The 8771-nt window shown below is 41.2% G+C and overlaps 1 long non-coding RNA gene across 2 annotated transcripts; it reads right to left on the reverse strand.

The window, feature by feature from the left end:
• Window positions 1-2575: 2575 nt before the first annotated feature.
• Window positions 2576-5028, reverse strand: LOC311272326. Of its 2 annotated transcripts, XR_014624547.1 has the most exons (4): window positions 4944-5028; window positions 4722-4845; window positions 3532-3611; window positions 2576-3115 (listed from the first exon to the last, which is right to left on the reverse strand). It is a non-coding gene; the product is annotated as an uncharacterized lncRNA (long non-coding RNA). The 2 variants fall into 2 exon arrangements; XR_014624546.1 differs by lacking the exon at window positions 3532-3611.
• Window positions 5029-8771: the final 3743 nt, after the last annotated feature.

Consider the following 8771-nt stretch of genomic DNA (forward strand, 5'->3'; position numbering starts at 1 on the left):
AATAAAGAGGATCACTTTGTTTTTTTTGTGCCACTGAAATGCTGCAATTCACCACTAGATGGCAGCGATGGTCTATAAGCATGGAGCAGCCGCTGCGTTCACACTCCACCAGTGTACAGTATGTAGTGTGTACATATTGAGTTGCAGGCATTCTCTTTCTTTCCTTTTCTTGCTCCACCTCAGAATCCTTCTCTAATTACTTCTCTTTGTGTTCCTCTCCACCTTTGTAATTACTTTTTTGTGAAATAAGAGAATTCTATATAATGTCTTTCCCCATATGGCGGAACAGAAAATGGAAAGAAAACACTGAGCGCTTTAACATTTTGTGATGTTATTGTGAAGTCTCTCTGGGTTTATTCAGTCAACCGTATACTGAAATACAATGAAACAATGCATGAAAGCCAAACTGTACTCTGGGAGCAGACAGGTGTTTTAAAATGGAGTGCAGAGGAAGTGTTGAGGCTGGAGAGGTGGAGCGGACACGTGACGGTTCAGTTTCTGCTCTGAATTCCACAGCTGACTGTGAGACTGTAGGTGGAGGAAGTGAAAAAATAACTGACTATCTTTCCATCGTTAGCAGCTTTCATTAATCAACATCACAAGACTGTAGTTGGGTGGGGTGATTCATTTTGTTGAAGTCTTGAAAATGTCCAGGTCCAAATCACCATATATATATTTTTTTTTTAGAGAAACGGGACACCATGAAGCAAAGGAGGCAAAGGTTGGAATACTGGGCATCCCATTTGTTTGACAACTTCGAGAGATGTTTCTCTGACTTTAAAGAGTCAAGAGTAAATAAGCAAAACTTAAAGTTAAAGAAAACTTCATTACACGTGTATTTAAAGTAACAGTTCACCAAGTAAATAAAAATTCAGTCATTATCTACTCATTTTCGTAGTAAAACAAAAACGAAAAAAAAAAATCAAAACAAGTCCCCATCTAATTCAGTTGTTTAGGAGAATGCTGCTATGCTGTTTGCTCTGAAGCTCCAGAAATGTTTTGTGGACCGCAAAACTTCTCCCGACTTTCCATCAGCATTGGGGGGTGAGTCGATGACTGAATTTGCATTTTTTAGGTGAACTGTTCCTTTAAGAAGAGTTTAATATTTAACATCAGCCAAATAATCTTCACCAGAGTTGTGTGAAGTGTGATCAAATTAGATTGACTACTGTATCATATAGCAACATAAAGAAATCCATCAACTGTCACCAGTTTATATAACACAATGATAAATAATAACTGAGCAGAAGAGAATAAAAGAAATAAATAATAAAACACTAAAATAACACATTGATTACATTTATGGAACTTTAATCAGATTTTGACACTGATGTTGCTCAATCCTGATTGGTCCACGGAAATTTATGACAACTGCTTTGTTCAACAGAGCCCTACCAAATTAAAAGCAGACACATTACAGACCATTTCTCAAAGGTACGTGTTGATTCAGGGTTATGATTTGCTCTTTCACCACCAACTGTTTGGTGACGTTTCTTTTTGTTTGTCTCACACTTGATTCCTCTTTCCGAGAAAGGGTCTGCATTCTATAAAGACGCTTGTTACCTTGGTTCAAACCATACACAGCCATTCATCTGCCAATTTTGAAACCTGCTTATCCTCTACAGGGTTGCAGGAAGGCTGGAGCCTATCTCAGTCCAGTTAGCACACAGTAGATGGAAGGCAGGCTACACAAAGGGCATGTTGCCATGTTGTCTATCACCAGTAACACATGCTGGGGCCATCAACATTTGAATGTGAGAAAATGTGTATGGCAGGCTGTGCCTTTTACAGTGCAGTTCATTTTTAAAATGCAGTTTCCTTCTAAAGCCATTGCACGTCCCGTTGCCCTTGGGAATGTTTTATACAAATTGATTCTTGAATTGCACCCTATAATTTTATTATAAATTGCTTGCCAAGAGCAGAAACCAAAAAAGGTTTATGCATTCTGGTTTTACTTTACTGCCGTGGGTATCACCGCTCAGTAAACAAGGCTGTCTTTGTTGGCTTTGCTATCGCAACGTGGAGAATCATAACACTAAACCATCTGAGATACACGGCAATGTGTGGGAGCATTTTTGACAGCACAGATGGGAAATCAATTGTCAATTCTCGTCAAACCTGACTTTTTTTCTGTTTTTCTGACTGTTAAAGGTGCAATATGTAGGATATGGGCAGAATTTTAGCTTGAACATTCAAAAAATGAACTAATATGATCATCAGAATGTGAAGAAACAACACTGGGTAATGTTATGTCAGAGAATTGCTATGTACTGTGTTGCAGAGACGTCTACTGAATTAAGCATGCTAACAAGCTAGTCCTGGCCCTTCTAGTCTGATAATGCTACTTTGTATAAATATGTGTAAATATTTTTAGATTTATTTTCCTTGCTAAACAGAAAAATACAACTGTAACATATCATTTGTGTGAAATGGCCAGAATTGGCCAAAACTACTAACTATGGGGCGGCAAAACCGCTAATGCTCACAACACTCTGCTGTATTTCTTGTATTGCTTTTTTTCTGTTTAATAAGGAAAAGAGGTGAAAAAGTATTTCCTTGCTTGACACTTTGTGAGTTTATTTTGTCTGTTGCTCATTTATTCGGTTAAAGCAAATAGAAAATGCACAATGCATGAAAACTCGCCTTTCGGTACGTTCAAGAACGCTTGCGGGACTTGTATGTGTAGCCTTCCAGCAATAAAAATGCTGTCTGAAAGTCGTGAAACCAGTTACAACATAGTGTCTTTTGTGAACATAAAGGTCAACTATCAAGTCATCCACAGCCAAGGCACATTATGTCACTCACTGCACGCCATCTTTACATGATTTGCCTTTAACTCCGCAGTAGGAATGAAGAATGACAAGATTTGTATTGCACCTTTTACTTCAGGTTATCTGTCAGGCTTGCTATTGGAAAAAAAAAAGTGGTGTTTCTGGTCTGTGTCTGCTGTTCACAACGTGAGGGGAAAATGATTCAGCGTCAGAGGTAAACACACATCGTCCCATCACTGTCATCACAAGATGTGTTGCCTTTGTCAATGTTATGTCCCTGAAGCAACAAGAGTTTTCGTTAGCAGCAGGTTGTTCTTCAGCCATCCTGCTGCTCACAGAATCAACTGTTGAGAAAGAAAATAAGCTCTACGATAGTATATCAGTGTACTTCCTGCTTCCTTACTCATTTTTCTTAAAGTACCCACGTTCCTAAATGTCTCTTTTTGATATCACAAAAGTTGTATCACCAGTGCGTTCCATTATTGTTGCACAAACTAAAGTTGTCTCTTGAATGTGCTGAGTGTTCTGAAATAATATTATGGGAGTATTTTTCTGGCAAACCTTTAAGCTGCACTTATCATCAATATCTAACTATAAAGCAAAGAATCTGTCTGTCTGTCTTTTATTCATTTATCTCAAGAACCATTCATCCAATCTACGTCACACAGGTTTGTTGCTGAGGAAGTGCAGTCTCGAATTTGGTGCAATTTGGACACCCGACATGTTCAATATTCATACATTTTGAAATAACAGGGAGTACCGTTCTGGGCAGCTTCAGTGCTCTGGCTTCATGGCTCTACAGGCTGAAGTTGGGCTCACATGTGATCCCTCTCATGTGATCTCATGGGGAAGCAGACGTTAAAAAGTTAGAGATTAGCGTGATGCAGAGACTTGGCAGTGACACAGGTGGAGCGTCATGCCTTCCTGATGTTGTTGACTTGCTCCGATTGTATTTTTTGTAATTTGTCCTTGATTTTTGTGCTTCTACCATGGGTGGATAAGCTGCGTTGTTAAAATGTGTCTGTTTTAAGTGTGTTTATTGTTAATTTTCCTAACTGTGTTGTGCTGTCGATTTCAAGTCTGTACAGGGTGTTTTATTTTGAAAATGGGCCAGATGCACTCAGCCGTTCCACTGACTGTCTGTCTGGCTAGATCTGCCTCGTGCAGCTTGATGGAGCTTCTATCCGTTGCCCTCAAAAACAGACTCTGGACATATTCACCATGGAGCAGAGCAGAGAGCCAATTCTTGAAACGTGTTATGGCGTAGCTAGTGCAACCAGCATTGTCTAAAACAGCTGCAATCAGCAGATGCAGACGTGCCTTCTCGAATTGGCGTATTAATGCACCTCATCGACTGCATTTTCCGTTTGCGGTAGCCAGCTGTTAAATCCACAGTAAGCTACCTGCCCAGCATCGAATGACAGACAGCACAGTTAGCGACTAGCTTGTGAGGTCAGTGCCAGGGTGAAGTATTTCCCTTAAGAGTTGGTGGAGAACAAAATAGAGGTAGAAAGACAGTGAATATTACATTCCTAATCTTGCTGCCAGATATTAAAAAAGACACTTCAGCAATAACAACTTTATGAGGTGACAGTACATCAGATGTTTTAAAACTTGTTCTGCTGCCTCTGAAGTGGCCCAAAAATCCATTAACACATTAAAGACGAGGTCACTGTATATTTTCTAATGGCTAATTTGTCATCTGACCAAAGACGAACAGTTAAAATGAGCCTTTTGGCTTTAACTGACACAGATTCAGTGATGATCAGTGTGTTTTAGCCTGAAAATAAATAAATAAAATGACCTCTGACCTTTAATTAACTTATTAATTAATCATCTTTGAGTCTGAGGCATTATTTTAATTTATTCAGTCATTAATGTCAAATGCATCCTGATAATCAATTGCTTACAATCTGTCATTATTAAAATGAACACACAATTCAGACCTACAAGGTTTACGCAGGAGGCAGGCTCAGGCAGGCTCAGGCAGTAGAGGTTGTGAGGGGTGGCAGAGGTGCGGGAGGCTGGGTGGCGAGTGGTAGAGGAGCTGGTTCACATGTATGAGTCAGTCACACTGGAAGAAGAGGATGGCAGGGTTAAAACGCTGGTGAGTGAACGAAAGAAAGCTTTCTAAATACATAAACTCTAGAGATACAGGGAGCGATCAAGTACCACTGGAGCTGGCGACAATAATCCGGCACCGTGCAGAGGGACGGTCTGGGTATAAGAGCAGGCGCTGATTATACTCAATGTGCTGCAGGTGTGTGGACCGGCACCGCTCTGAGCAGCAGCAAAGCCACGCGCAGCCTTACCAAGCACCTCTGAAACAGAAAGCACAAAACAGAGACCACAAACAGGCCACCACAAAGATCAAATCATACCACTTTAACTAAAACATATGAGATTATCATACTGTAAAGAAGCCAACAATCTAGATACTATCCATGTGAAACACTGCACATCAGCAGGTAAACTAAGTTTTTTCTTTCCAGCTGTCTAGATGGTAGTTTACCTGTCTACATGTGTGCAGCTTACGAGGGAAGCCGGGCTCCCCCTCTCTCCATGCGCTCCTCGGAATGTCAAGACAAATTAGGTCGCTGCGGGCCAAGAAATGTTTAATGAGTTTCCCTCGGAAGAACAAATAAATGTTTATGGAGAACAGCCGCTTAACATCGCTGATCTCCCCTTCCTTGTCTGCTGTGTACGGCTATCTCATGAAAACACAGCACCGTTGCCAAGGAGATCCCCCCTTCTCTGCTTAATGAGTGGGGTCTTTGTCTGGGCATGAGGCTTCAGGTTAAATCTTTTCATCACCCTTTACTATGCATTCACTTCTTGGCACCGATAACATCTCATCAGACGCCATAACCTTATCTCATTTAGTGTAGGTCTTCTGCGACAGCCAGAGTCAAAGTCAAGATCAAGGGCAAGAATGGGAATGTTTCCAGAACTTTATCATGTCATCATTACTGGCTTCAGCTAACGTTCGACTGACATGAGTTTTAAAGGCTACTGCTGAAAGCCTATAATCAATGCTATGTGATTTATGTGTAGGTCTTATGTATATTAAAAGCTTTCACCAGAATTCTTTCAGTCTATAAAACTTGAAGAGCAAGTTAAGAACACTGAAAAGTCTTTTTTATGACCTCCAGTTGTTTAATTTCTTCTTACCTTGCTGCAGTTGAGTAGAAGTGTTCTCGACGGTGTGGTCAGCACACTGTGATGTCACTGCTGGCTGGGGTCACAGGTGCAACAGAGCACACATGACCACATCTCACCACCTCAGTCTGAATAGGTCTTTTGAATAGGTCGATAGGCGAAAACAGACCGGACCTTTGTTGTCACCTAGTGAACTTGGTGATTGGTTGCAGATGCAGGCACAATAACTACTTGGTCAGGCTAAGGAAAGAATGATGGCTAGGGTTAAGGGTTTGGGTTTGAAACAGACAAGCGAAACAGGACTGTACCTTCGTTGCCACATGGATCATGTTGTGAATGGTTGCAGTTAGGTTTAGGCACAAAAACTGCATGGCTATGTTTAGGAAAAGATCATGGTTTGGGTTAAAATAAGTAAGGTAGGATGCAATAGTAACATAAAAGATATGTTATATATGTGGCGTAGTTAAAGTACAATGTCAGGTTAAAAAAACTCACGGATTAATTTTGTTTTTGCATGGGGAAGGAACAGCAGTCTTCTGGGTGAAAAACTACGACACTTGATGGTTGGAAAGTACCAGAGGCAAACTTGAAATGGACCTTCACCGTCGCGTGGTTAACGCTGGGAAACATTAGCAGTTAGGTGAGGTTAGGTTTAGGCACAAAAACTGCTCGGTTAGGTTTAGTAAAAGATCATGGTTTGCATTGAAACAAGTAAGCCTTGTACGTCAGTGACCTCAAAGATATATTAGGTATGTGAAGTAGTTTATGCAAGTTAAAAGAGCTCAACGATGACGACTTGCACGGGTCATGAACAGCAAGCAAAATCCTATGCTTGTTGACATGAAAACTACAACATTTGCCTAACGACCCAGCCTGAGTCTTTATCTGACACTGGTTAGCCTTTGTATTAATGTGTCAACATAAATTTCAGAAATAACTTTAATAGTATATGGTTATTCTCCAAGTAGCTACTCTTATGACCAAAGAAAGAAGGTTAATTAATGTTCCAGCTCTTACCAAATGTTGGAGGTTGAGGTAGTGACTAAAAGAATGAGATTGTAAGCAGTGGGGGATATTTGATACTGGAAACAGATTTCAGTGTTCCTCCCCACAATGTAAACTCTACTGTGGTGTCTTCAGTCTCCAAGTTCCTGCTGTTCTCCAGCTGTGCGCCAGGGGTGAAAATGACTGATCTATCCATGGGGATGGTGTCATGTTGGATCAGAGTCAACATATTTCTGTGCAAAAGCCTAATACAGTCCCTCTACAAATTATATTCATATGCAACTCATTTGCTTTGTCTTCTGGAGGACATTTTCTGTTGTAATGGTGCCTGAATCACTTTCACATTTAGTGTGACGCTCTTACACTGCAGCAAAAGGTCATAGAGAGGGCGTACAAAGCACAAGGCCGACACCGGAGACTCTCATTTTTCTCTCACTCAACCAAGTGCTTTAGGTGCATAATCTTGGCCATTTTCCAGCTTTTATGTTGAGAACCAAATGTTAGATAGTTACATTCAATAGAATATTGTCGTTATGCCAAAGATGTTATTTTGGAAAAGGCTGTCATTTTAAACCTTTAACTTGGAAGAAGTTAATCTCTATCTTCTAATAAAAATCTTGAGACTGGTGGTGAGAATCTGTAATGACAAGGCTTCAGTTGAAGATCTATATTGAGAGCTGGATTCCTGATGATGGATATTCAAAGGTTGGGCCTGAGGTGCTGCCCCAAGCAAAGGAGCCTGGTTCGTGAGTGAGGGTGAAATTAAGTGTGAGATCGACAGACATGTTCGTCAAACAGTCAGAATGAGTCTTCTCCCTGGGTTGGCTGGGCTCACCCTTACCAATAGGGTGAGGAGCTAAGAAATCCAGAGGGAGCTCGGACTACAGTACAACCACCGCTCTTTCGCATTGAAAGGAGGCAGTTCAAGTGATTTGGATCTGATGCGTCCTGGGTGCCTTCCACTGGAGGTTTTTGGGGCACACCCAACTTAAGGAGACCCCGTGGGAGACCGAGAACATGCCAGACAGATCATCTCACTTGCTGGCGAGAGGGACAGCTCAATTGCATAGCTTAGCCTGCTGTCATCAAGGCCTGGATAAGCAGCAGAAAATGGGTGGATGGAAGAAAGAATTGACAAAGGGAAACACTAAGAGCTATTGAGTATAAAGCAGGAAAATGAAAGTTTAAATAAGACAGGGCCAGTCTATAAAAAATCAATTTGATTGAAGTTTTGCTGAGTTTCATCGACGTTAGATGGCTGAGGAAGCTTTAGAGGTTGTATCCGGGTAAAAGTAAGTTACTATGGTATATATATATATATTTTTTAGCTATGCTAGAAGTGCAACTTCACTGGTGGTAATGTTGGTGAGTCACACAGTCCACCACTTTCGTGCATAAAGGTGACTTTTGTCAGAAAATGGAGTGTTAAGAAACGTTAATGCTAATCTGATGCATGCTAACACCAATATAAAAGCCTCTTTATGAATCAATAAGATCCGGTCCACACCAGACATGTTCATCTGGCCGACATACCATGTAGAATGATGGCGGTCCACTCCTGTTTGCCAGATCTGAGCCATAAGCAGGCCATACCATTGCTATGTGTCAGCCAAGAGCGAACTGAATACACCAGAACTGGCCCAAATCACAGTTAATTTCTATTCTGGTGGACTGGATCTGGCCCAGACATGGGGTAGTTCTGGTTTATTTGGTTCACTGTGGCCTGCTTGTGGCTCAGATCTGGAAGACAGGAATGGGCCGCCCAAGTGCCGCCATTACATGCGGTATGTTGGCCGATGTACAATTTTGCTATCTGGGTTGGCGCCATTAACAGTA

Source organism: Pagrus pagrus (assembly GCF_965226575.1).
Source record: "Pagrus pagrus genome assembly, chromosome: 17".
In the NCBI taxonomy this organism is placed as follows: domain Eukaryota; kingdom Metazoa; phylum Chordata; class Actinopteri; order Spariformes; family Sparidae; genus Pagrus; species Pagrus pagrus.